At 33.6% G+C, this 12,900-nt stretch overlaps 2 long non-coding RNA genes across 7 annotated transcripts in view; one reads left to right on the top strand and one right to left on the bottom strand.

Annotated features, from left to right (window-relative positions):
• Window positions 1-9,631, bottom strand: part of LOC118022344 — a 101,963-nt gene extending 92,332 nt beyond the window's left edge. For 5 of the 6 annotated variants that reach the window (XR_004682479.1, XR_004682478.1, XR_004682480.1 and 2 more), the window contains exons 1-2: window positions 9,592-9,631; window positions 3,408-3,448 (exon numbers count right to left, since the gene is read on the bottom strand). This is a non-coding gene — a long non-coding RNA (uncharacterized LOC118022344). Of the gene's footprint in view, window positions 1-3,407; window positions 3,449-7,118; window positions 7,133-9,591 lie in introns of those variants that run through there. The other variant, XR_004682481.1, reaches the window with a different exon arrangement.
• Window positions 1-12,900, top strand: part of LOC118022345 — a 276,406-nt gene that overhangs the window by 104,349 nt on the left and 159,157 nt on the right. The window lies entirely within an intron of this gene.

The raw sequence follows: 12,900 nt of genomic DNA, 5'->3' as shown, positions 1-12,900 counted from the left end.
AGAAAAGGTAAGACACATAGGAGAGGGAGAATGAAGAAAAAAGTACTATATGTACTATACTATCCAATATGGTAGGGGACAAATTTCAGAAAGTAAAGAGAAAATACTTCGCAATGTGTGTGTAAATGTGGGTTGTAGCTAGTAGGGAGGAGGGCAGGAGTAACAAAAGTGAAAGAGAATAATTCACTTAAATGTGGTGCAATATGACTATAAGAACAATAGGTTCAAGACAATTGCATTTGTTAAGAAGTATCTTCTGTCAAAAACCTTGTTCTCATCCCAGGGTTGGATAGTTTTCTCACATCTGAAGACCTGAGAAAATTTCAGAGGAGCTCCAAAAGAATCAAAGACCAATAATGAAATCAAACACTGGAAGGGAAAACTTGTCTAGATTTTGATTATGAATTAATTTAGATTTAGGAAAAAATACTTAGAAATCATCCTTGGTTTTAAAATATAAAGCACGATATTTACATTAGAACCCAAGACTTTTGAACTGTACATAGCATTGCTACCATTTGATATCTCTTCAGTAGAATTTGGCATACCCATAATGAAGTTTTGATCATTTCAGAAATTTGTAAATTTAATCATAAATGTTCCTCAATGCAATATATTCACATATTGAGTAAAGCAAGATAAATTTACAAGCTAACTTTATTGTCATATCAAATCTTCACTACTTTTTTTAATTAAAAAACTTTAGTTTTTAGAGAAGTTTTAGGTTCATAACAAAAATGAGAAGAAAGTACAGAAAATGTTCCTATACTTCCCATCCCCCATAAACACACAACCTCCCTCATTATGGACCTCCTGAACTGGAGTGGTACATTTGTTACAATCAATGAACATACACTGACACATTATTATCACTCAAAGTCCATACTCTACATTAGGGTTCACTCTTGGTGTTGTAGATTCTGTGGGTTTTGACAAATGTATAATGACACGTATCCATCAATGTGGTATCATACAGAATAGTTTCACTGACTTAAAAATCCTCTGTGCTCTGCACTCATTAATCCTTTTACTATCCCCATAGTTATCCCTTTTCCAGAAAGTCATATAGTCTGAATCATATAATATGTAGGCTTTTCAAGTTGGCTTCTTTCACTTAGTAATATGCATTTAAGTTTTCTCCATGCCTTTTCACTGCTTGACAGCTCATTTATTTTTTAGTGCTAAATAATAATTCTGTTGTCTGGATATAACATAGGTTATTTATCCATTCATCGCTGAAGGACATCTTAGTTGCCCCCAAGTTTTGTCAGTCATGAATAAAGCTGCTATAAACAGCCATGTTTATACGCATGCGAGTTTTTGTGTAAATGTAAGTTTCCAGTTCATTTGGGCAAATACTGAGGTGTGTGATTGCTGGATCATATGGTAAGAATGTTTAGTTTTGTAAAAAAACTGCCACACTGTCTTCCAGAGTGGTTGTACTATTTTGCATTCCCACCAGCAAAGAGTTAGAGTTCCTGATGCTCCATATCCTCACCAGCATTTTGTGTTGTCAGTGTTTTAGATATTAGCCATTCTAATAGTGTACTGGTATCTCATTGTTTTAATTTGTAGTTCCCTAGTGACGTACGATGTTAAACATCTTTTCATACACTTAGTTCTTATCTGTATATTTTCTTTGTTTCTTGACCACTTTTGAAATATCAATTAGTAAATCAATTTCTTTGAACTGGATTTTTGGGGTATTCATTTAAGATTAAGTGTCAGACATATTTCACTAAAATTGCAGTTACTATAATAACAATTCATTGTTGCTATGTTAGCCTGAGTATCCTTAACATAGAGGATATTTGATATCCTCCAAAATATAAAGGGTGATATGAAACATTTATTTTCTCCCTATATTTCTCTCTACTCCAGAAGGCATAATGACAACCCCTTTGTTTTTATTTAAGGGAAAGATAGCATAGAAGAAATTTTAAAATACTATCAGATCTGACCTTCTGTCATTCTTCTCAACAAAACTATGGATGTGATGAGCAAGAATATTCTGGGTAGATGGTTAACTAGGTTAGCTATTCAATTTCATAGGGAATTTATTAAGTACATTTATTGAGGGGGAATTTATGTTCACAAAGAAAGAGCCCCACAGGATACTCAATTCATATTTTTCTGGAAAGGATTATTAAATCTGGCAAATGTTTGCTATTTTTCTTCTTTTAGATACTAAAATATATCCATGTATCAGCTGAGGGAATGGCTAGACGTTCTACTTGATACCTGTATTTATGTGTTTTCAACTATGTTTCTAGTTTCAGTGTTTTAAATTAAGTTAGGAATACAATGGGTGAAGTTTATTTCTCATTTATAATTTGATTTAACTGTTTATGGTGATAATGATAATATTCACCATGGCATTAATTTCAAAGAAAATAACTCTTCCAAGTTCTTCCCATGTTTCTCTAAAAGAAAAATGCCATAGATCCACATTATAGATTCAGTATAAAGTTCATCCTCAGCTCTGTCATTCATTAAAATACACATCTCATTTTCAAAGTTACATTTCATGAACAAATTTAACTTGTTTAACAGCATGCCCAATTATATCATTGTACAGTCATTGTATGGTATAGTCGATTTACATTTAAACATAAATCAGTTTTAAGAGGATAACTAAAACTTCACTGTCATTAGAGGCAGATGGAAATGAAGGCAATTGAATCAAGAAGAAAGGAGACATTGGTCTTGTGGCTACACCATCCCTTGTCTCCAGTAACCCTTCTAATCCTGTTCTGTTGGCTTTGAATAATCAGGTTTCAGGAGCATGAGATTATCTTGGTTGAAATAGAGCCAGTTAAATTGAATTATGGCGGTATTTGCTTAGTACCTATTAAGAACAGTAAGAGTGAGTGGGTATGGATTTGTTTATTGCAGCAAAAATATTTATTAGACATGAAGGAAACTGTGCAAGTTCCTAAAGTTCCACAGTGCGAGTTCACTGGTGGAAGATCACCAAGATTAAAATGGGAAAGGATTCGGGGCGCCTGGGTGGCTCAGTTGGTTAAGCGACTGCCTTCGGCTCAGGTCATGATCCTGGAGTCCCGGGATCGAGTCCCGCATCGGGCTCCCAGCTCAGCAGGGAGTCTGCTTCTCCCTCTGACCCTCCTCCCTCTCATGCTCTCTGTCTCTCATTCTCTCTCTCTCAAATAAATAAATAAAATCTTTAAAAAAAAATGGGAAAGGATTCATGTCTTGAATAGGCATATCATGCAGAGAAGCAGAACCACTATGAGAGAGAGAGAATAAGAGACTAATATTAGGGACTAGACCTTGCATGGACATCTTAACAAACTCACATACTTGTGTGTTTCTCATGCTTCTAAACTGAGTTACATGGTGACCTGAAGGAGATGCTGGTACCATTGGTCATGGAGATACACACGTACCTGACTCAGGAGACACCAGCTGGGTAAACGTCCAATATAATCTAAATCAGCCAAAAAGAATGACAATTACAGGTTCATTAAACTGTTCGGGGTACTTTGGGCTAAAAATCTTGCTGTCACTGCCCTCAAAGTTCTTGACTTCACTTGCTATTTTGTCAATTTGTGAAAAAGATCACTTTGTTTAATTCACATTTCCAGGTCAGAGGTTATTGCATCATTGTTTGTATGGCCTTTTCCTACCCTTTGCTTGGGTTGGGTAACACAGAAGAACATCATTTATACACAAACACATGTAACAGCTTACAAAGGTTCTCTCTTGTTTATTATGGGTTCATCTACATCAAAGCTGCTACATCTTCCTGGAAATATTCATGCATCTTTCTTAAACTCCCACTATATCCCCAGATATTGTATTGTCCTTGGTAAATGGTTTAGATATTAGAAACAAAAATCGTTTTGAGGACTTTTAATGTTTCACAATTATTATTATTTTGAAGAAAGCCAAAAAAATTAAAATAATACCAAATATCAATAGTCACCTCTTTAATTGATATCTGAAGCTTCAAAATGAAACACTGACTCTGCAATAGACTGTTTTAGAACTTTCCAAATCTTCTGAAATCTGCTTCTCTTGCATCTTTCTCTACTTCACCTTCATAATCCACTTACATCCTTTTACTCTTGCCTCTCACCTCTTAAATGGGCTACCTTTTCCTCAGCCATGTTGTACCATGTTCCCTTAAAATTTCAGGACCAGAAGGCTCATTTCCAGAAGCAGATAACTCTGGTCTAGACCTAATTTGAGGGCCAGCAATAAAGTTTTCTCTTTTTTTTAACCTCAGGAATTTAGGCAGAAGTTTTCTGAAAAATTCAAAATTTTCTTAGGTACTTATCATTCTGGCCTGCCAGATATGTACCAGCAAATTTACTTAATTGTCAGCCTTTCACATAAGGAAACATAGTTAGAAGTAGTAAGATGGAAAAAACTAGGAGGAAATCCAAATAATCCAGTTGTGCATGCTTTTAAAAATATCTTTGAAAGATCAAGGGAAAAATATGAAATACACTTGATAAGGCCATTTCAGAATCCTTTTTTAAATAGTAGATTAAACAAAGATTCAAAATTGCAAACAAAATAGAGGTGAATCAATAAGAGATTTTAAGATTAGACTAGTTTTTAAAAAATATTCTGTGGCAGATACATGAGGAAAAAAATAGATGGAATCTTTTTCTGTCTTTTATAAGCTCACACCTAAAATTATAATAGGAAATTGTTAGATGCTGTTTAATTTGGCTGACATTTTTTCAATGAGCCTCAGAAAGTAAATGAACCAGAATTAAAAACACTTATGGTCCTCCAGACAAACTACAGGCCTTCAAAATAAAAACAAGACCAAAAGGTCCTCCGATTTCTTAGAATTGAGAGCCAGTGGAAAGACACAGGTATTACAAACAGAAGGATCATTGGAAGAAACAACCTCGCACACTTGCTAAGAAAAGAAGGGTGGCTATCCAAATTCTGTCCTGTGATTTCACTCGTAAGACAGACTGGTTTCCAACAATTCTCTGTTTACCCTGTAAGCTCCCAAGGAGAATTATCTATCAATATAAATGGCCACTAATGTCTTTTTTAAAATATGTGTATCATTATATATTTTATTAATTCCACTACCATAGAACATCAGATCCCACAGAGCACAGTTATCTAAAAATCACGAAATAAAGCAAATTGAATGGTAGTAAGTATGAAAGAGAGGAAAATGTATTTTTGCTTATAGTAAAAATGTCTGGTGGAGCCAGAAGATAATAAAAGACAGCCTTGAATGTATACATTCAGTAGTACAAGTCTTCAGGGAAAGTGAACATATTTTGCCTTTATTTATAAAAGCCATTTAAGTAGTGAACATTCCTGCAATCCTAAATCCTTTAGTGCCAACCTATAATTGTACTTTGAGATTACTATTATAAGCAAACTACTTTATTCTTTGTTATGTGACCCCTGCCAATTTAATAAATAGATAGGAATCTACTTTCTAATAGGGCTACCAGATAACATTTACCACAGGACTATTTTTAGAAGTTCCATAATATAGCTGATGTGGACATCAATATGCATAATTCTAGAAGTAACCAGAGAAGGGGCTATAATCCCAGGGCAAAACACAGTAAGTGGAAAAAAGCCTGTAGGAATTCAGATGAGTTTTTCCTGATTATCTTAAACTTTTTTTTGGCATGTACATGAACATGTTAGGCATGATTTAGGACTATCAAGTAAAAAACTTAACACAAACTAAAGACATATGCTTATTATAGACTTTATCTTCATCCACTAACCAAAGTTTATTTTCATTTGCCTGAGACTATCTATCTGTAGCCTCAACTAAATTATCAAAGCATTATCAGATTTTAAATGAAGACTACCTTCTACCTGAGGGTTCAACATGCAGCACACTCTCTATTGCTAAATGAAAACACCAAACTAGTTTATTTCCTATTATGAAGTCTAATTTTCTCCTCATCTTACTATCAAATTAACATTTTCTATACACTAACTCTCTTAGTCTTAACCAATAAAGGAGAAGCCCAGAATTGTGTTTCTCAAGCTTAAGCAATATCCATGAACAAAATGGATATTTTGGACAATTCCATGACAACTTCTGATTTAATAGTGTTTATTGATGGGTCCTATTTTAAAATAAAAAGGGACAATAACTAGGCAGAATATTCAATAACTACTCCAGACTGTCTTGTAACATCCAATCTCCTATCAGAAATCAAATTGTCTCAAATATCCAAATTTGTGGTCTTCTCTAGAGCATGATAAAGTGTTCTTTTAAAAGGTGGACAAATGTATAAATATTGATGGTTGTTTTACTTAGAGACTAATTCATTACTCTAAAAGGTTATGAAAAAAAGTGACACAGAGACAGAGAGAGACTTGCTAGCCAAAATTACTGATATCAAGGTAGGACCCTACAGTAAAAGAAATACCAGTAATAAAGTGATCACGGCTCTAAACAGCCTCCTCTGATTAAAGTCCTTTGTAAAGCTTTCTAAAAGAACAAAAAGACAAGTCCATGAGGAGATTCAGGAATTCCAATCATAGGTTAACAAGCTTGGCCTCCCAACTCTGAAAAGAAACAGTGGTAACAATCTGGATATAAAATTACATAAGAAAAAAATATCTGATAAAGCTAAAATGTCTGCCATTAGATAACCTCGAAAGGACTGTCTGCAAAAATTCTCTTTGAGACAATCCATAAGAGTAGTCTCTTAAGTTTGAACAACTTAGTTTTTTTATAGTAGCATGATCACTGAGTTAACTAAAGCAAGTTCTACTTGGGAAGTATGAAGCATAGAGAAGAATTTTTTAGATTGATTAAAAATTAATGCAAAAAAAATTAATGCAGTGAAAGGTCTTATATTTCTTTTTTTTATAATAGAGTAAAAGGTACCGTACTTGCCCTCCTGCCATAAATAACTAGAAAGTAAACAAAATACATGAAACAACTGCATTATGATAAATGCTTTTATTAGGTAAAAGAAAACAACATAAAATTAAAAATAAGATTAGAACTTAAACAATGAGAAAAAAAGAAGTGTAAATTAAACTCAATAGTACAGAATGTAATAAAGAGTAGCAATTAACTAAAAAACAGAGAAAATAAACCCAAAAGCAGTTCTTTACAAAGATTAATAAAATTGATATACCTCTATGTAGATTGATTATGATGAGGAATGAAAAAGTGACAGCATTACAAATCTAAGAAACTTTAAAAAAATAGTAAGCAAACATATTATGATCACTCTTCAGAAGCAGTATGATTGCTACACAAAATTTGGTTCAGATGTCAAGACTAATGCTGCCTATGCATGCCAAGAAGATATGAAAATGTTTATTACTTGCATAATGAAGCTTTTGGGGAGAGCAGGGCAAGAACCCAAGCTATTTAAAAATGGTTTGAGAGACCAGGGAAAGGAGATTGATTTGTTTTTGTGTTTTTGTTTTTGTTTTTGTTTTTAAGTTGTGGTGATGGTATGGGGTTGGGATGGGGGTTCCCTTGTGTAGACAGGGGCTTGCATGGTTTGAAACTCCCATTGATATCAAAGGAAGTAACATACAGAATCACTTACTGGCTTTCCCAGATATGAAACAGAAGGGAAAGGCAGAGGGCTGAGGTTTAAAAGCTGTCAGCACTCAAACATCAAAAAATATAGTCAGACTTTTTATTATAAATATTATGAACAAATTTATGGCAATTTTATGGCTTAAAATAGATAAATGAAAGACTCGAATAATCAAAACTTAAAAAAGAAGCAATAGAAACTCTGAATAATTGTATGTGTATGTGTGTGTATGTGTATATATTTGTATGGAATCAAATTCATATAAGCACCTTCTTAGAAAGAACTTCACTGTTGAATTCTTTAGGAAAAAATAGTACCAATCCATATGCAAACTTTTTTAAAAACAAAGGAGAAGAAATGCTTTTTTGAGGCCAGCCTTGTCATGACAGAAACAGACCAAGACATAACAAGAGAACAAAAAAACTTTGAAGATCTTATGAACATGACACAAAGTCCTTAATGACATTTTAGCAAATTAAATTAAATACTATATATAAAGGAAATATATCATAACCAAGTAGGATTATCCCAAGGATACGTATTTGGTTTAACATTCAAAAATCAATGAATCTAATTCATCACCTGAACAGAATAAAGGAAAAAAAAAAAAAAAACTACGATCATCTCAATGGATGGAAAAAAGGCACTTGCCAATATTCAATACCCATTCATGATTAAACAAAACAAAACAAAAACAAAAACTCTTAGCAAGTATGAAAGAAGGAAGCTTTCTAAATCTGATAAAGTTCATCCACAAAACCCTACAGCTAATATATTTTGTGAAGTACTGAATGTTTTCTCCTAAGCAAAATAAGACAGGGATATTCACTGTCATATCTGTTTATTATTGAACTAGAAGTCCTAGCCAATGTAGGGTACAAGGATAGGAAACAATAGGATTCAATAAGAATCAATAAGAAACAAAGAATAAGAAACAAAAAGAGATTGAAAAGGAAAAATAACCTGTCATGATATCTAGACATCAAAAACCCTAAGAAATATGTTAAAAAGCTTTTAGAAATAAGAAATGAATTTAAAACCATCAAAGATAAAAGATCAATACAGAAAAAGCAATTGTATTTTGTTAAGTATGAATAAACTATTCATGAATAATATGTAAAATAAAATAAATATGCCCTTTTAAAAGCATGAAAGAAAATTAAATATTCAGTATCATTTAATAAAATATGTGCAAGGCTTGTACATTGCAACTTAAAATACACTGGTTGAGATTAAAGAGGTCTATATACATGGAGAGATACATCATGTTCATTGATTAGAAAACTCAAAGCTATTAAGATGTCAGTTCCCCTGAAAGTGATCTATAAAATCTCAATTTAAATCCTTCCAGATTTTTTATTTTTAATCTTGCAAGCTGATTTTAAATTTATAAGGGAATATAATAACCTAACAAAGCCGAAATGATTTTGAAAATGAACAGTGTTGAGGGATTTATATTAATTGCTTTTAAAAATTGCTATAAAGAAGGGGTTCTTAACCTGGCCACATTTGATATCTTGGGCTACACAACTCTTTCTTCCCTGGAACTTTCTTGTGCAGTGTCAGCTGCTTAGCAGCATCTTTGGCTCCTGTACTGTGGATGCCGGTAGCATCTCCCACCCCCTATAGTTGTGACAACTAAAAATGTTTCCAGACATTGCCAAGTGTCTCCTGTAGTCCAAATCATCCCCAGTTGAGCACTACTGCTATGAAGTTATGTAATTAAGACAGTGTGGTATTGGGCACCTGGGTGGCTCAGTTGGTTAAGTGACTGCCTTCGGCTCAGGTCATGATCCTGGAGTCCCGGGATCGAGTCCCGCGTCGGGCTCCCTGCTCAGCGGTGAGTCTGCTCCTCCCTCTGACCCTCCCCGCTCTCATGCTCTCTATCTCCTTGTCTCTCAAATGAATTAAATAAATAAATAAATAAATAAATAAATAAATAAATAAATAAATAAATAAAATAATATCTTTAAAAAAAAAAATGAAATCTTAAAAAAAAAAAAAAAGACAGTGTGGTATTGGCCAAAAGATAAGAATAAAGTTCACTGGGGGGCACCTGGGTGGCTCAGTCGGTTAAGCGTCTGCCTTCGGCTCAGGTCATGATCCCAGGGTCCTGGGATCGAGCCCTACGTCGGGCTCCCTGCTCGGTGGAGAGTCTGCTTCTCCCTCTCCCTCTGCCTGCCTCTCTGCCTACTTGTGCTCTCTCTCTCTGTCAAATAAATAAATAAAATCTTAAAAAAAAAAAAAAGAATAAAGTTCACTGGAACAAAGTAGATATTTTAGAAATAGACCAACACATAGAGTCTGTTGATGGTTTTTACAAGGTGCCAAAATAATTAAAAAGGAAAGGGTAATCTTCTTAAAAAAATGGTTCCAGAACAACTGGATATCTATAAGGAGAACAATACACATCAACTCTTCACAGACTACATAAAAATTAATTCAAAATAGATCACATTTCTAAATGTTATACCTAAAAGCTCTAAACATTCAAAAAGAAAACAGGAGAAAGTATTCATGACAATGGACTGAGCAAAGATTTTTTTTAGATCAGATCACTGATCTGATCATAAACCAGAGCACATAAATTAAATAAGAAAAACTCTATAAGCTGTACTTTATCAGAACTAATAATTTCTGCTCTTTTAAAGATAGTTAAGAAAGTGAGAAACCATGCCACCAGAGTGGGAGAAAATATTCCTGATATTTACAAATGACAAAAAAATGTCAAATCATTCTGCTTTCTGCTTAATACAAATTGTATCAAAAATGTATAAAAAAGCATAATACTTATGTATGAATGTGTATAAAGAATATATAAAGAACTCTTACAGTTGAACACAAAAACAAGTAGTCCAAATCAAAAAAAAAAAAAAAAAAAGGCAAATGATTTGGACACTTCATAAAAGAAGCTAAACAAATGATCAAAGTACAAAGGTTTTTTTGGTTTTTTTTTAAACGATGTTTAATATCATTAATCAAGGGGGGTGCCTGGGTGGCTCAGTCAGTTAAGCATCTGCCTTTGGCTCAGGTCATGATCCCAGGGTCCTGGGATCCAGGGCCACTTCAGGCTCTCTGCTCAGCAGGGAGCCTGCTTCTCCCTCTCCCTCTGCCTACAGCTGCCCCTGCTTGTGCTCTGTCTCTCTCTGTCAAATAAATAAATAAATAATCTTTTAAAAAATATCATTAATCAAGGAATAACTAATTATAAATACAATGAAATGCCACTATACACATCATAGAATGACTGAAATTAAAATGACTGATGCTACCAAATATTTGTGAAAATGTGGAGCAACTGGAGTTTGAATGCACTGTTGGTGGGAATGAGAACTAGTACAAATACTTAGAAAAACAACTGCTCAGTTTCTAATAAAATTAATGAGCACCTTCCATAGGACCCAGTGATTGCACTTGTAGGTATTTACTCAAAAGGTATAAAAATACATATCTAACCAAAGAGTTGTACATAGATGTTCCTGGAAGCTTGATTTATAATAGCCCAAAACTGAAACAACCCAAATGTTCAACCAGTGGATGGATAAGCAAATTGTGATATATCATATAAAGGAATATTACTCAGCCATAAATAGGAGTAGGATATAAATCTTACACATGATATTCCATGTGTAAGTCCTAAAAAACCACTCACTATGCATAGCAAAAGAAACCAATCACAAAAAAAGTATATATTGCATGATCCTATTTATATAAAGTCCAGTACCATAAATCGGTTAAAGAGGCATATAGGAACATTTTGGGGTGATAGAAATATTCTACAAATTTATTTGTATATTCCTTAGTTGGGTGAATACATTTTTTAGACCATATCCTTTTAAAATGTGTAGTTTTGTTGTATGTAAGTTATATCTCAATAAAGCTATAATACAAATAATTAAATGGAAATAAAAATGAATTATTTCCCCAAATTTACATACAACACCCTTTAGAATTAGTAAGGTCTCTGGGATGTAGCTCCAAAATGGGGCTGTCCTTTTTTTGGTACCTCATTTCTGATTCTTCACAGATGATATAAAATAAAAGGAAAACTTAAAAAATCATTCATAGCTGGAAGCATGCCTATTTTGAATTTTAAACTCTGCGTAGATATTGAATTTCTTATTTTACTAATATAAACATTCTCATCTGCTTATGAAAAGAACTAATTTCATGATATTCTCATTGTAATTGAAATAATTTGGCTTCTTTATTTTTTTATTTTAATTTTGTAACTAACATATAATGTATTATTAGTTTCAGGGGTACAGGTCTGTGATTCATCAGTCTTTTATTTTATAATACCCAGTGCTCATTACAATGTCCATCGCCCAGTTACCCCATCCCTCCACCCCCTTCCCTCCAGCAGCCCTCAGTTGGTTGTATATTCTTTTAAATTTTGTGATTTAACTATTTTGAAAAATGCTATACCAAAATATTTATGATAATAGCTTATAATAATAATAGCTAATTTCTAATTACTCACTGAGGATGCACGTGCATACATTTATTTATACATGAGTTGTTAAAATATAAACTAAACAAGTTAAAAAATCTATGCAGTAATAATTACGCAGAAGCAACCTGTGCAGAGCTTATACTGGGCTACTGTTTTCATTGCTAGAGTTCTACCGCCCTCTGCTGATTACTATATCCTGTATTAATGGGGAATTAGAATCCATAAGAACTGTCTAACTCCTTGCAAATCCATGAAGACTGAACATTAAAAAAAGTAATAACCTCAGAATTATCTCTGTCAGTTGATCTCAATTCTATGGTGTAGCATATGCACTAAAGGAAAAACATGAATCTATATAGAGTTACAATTGCATGCAGCGTAGCCCTTTAAAATGTGAGGTGACCTTAGGAAAGAGATACCTTCTCATTTTATTGAAGTCAAATTTGAGGCTCCCCGAATTAAAATGACTATATCCAATTAAACTCAGTGATTTAGGGGTGAATCCAGGAATAAAATATAGAGCTTGTCTCTATTCAAATGAAACTTAGCCAAAATTCACCTCTGCTGAACACATTACCACACATGGTCCAAATTATTTATAAAAAACAGATAGCAGAGAGTAATATGAAAAATAATTGAATAGGAACTTTTTTTTCCAGGTACCCTTAAACACTATATACAAAAAATTTCCTTCCTTCCTTTCTTCCTTCCTTCCTTCCTCCCCTCCTCCCTCCCTCCCTTTCACTCTGTCTCTCGTTTTCTTTTTTTTTTAAAGATTGATTTGTTAGAGAGAGAGAGAGACAGAGTACAAACAGGGGGGAATGGCAGGCGAAGAGAGAAGCAGACTCCCTGCAGAGCAAGGAGCCCAATATGGGGCTCCATCCCAGGACCTGGGATCATGACCTGAGC

The sequence above is a fragment of the Mirounga leonina genome, unplaced genomic scaffold, assembly GCF_011800145.1.
Source record: "Mirounga leonina isolate KUSES-001 unplaced genomic scaffold, KU_Mleo_1.0 Mir_176, whole genome shotgun sequence".
NCBI lineage: Eukaryota > Metazoa > Chordata > Mammalia > Carnivora > Phocidae > Mirounga > Mirounga leonina.
Note: the sequence above shows the minus strand (reverse complement) of the source record. Positions and strands in the feature narration are given on the sequence as shown.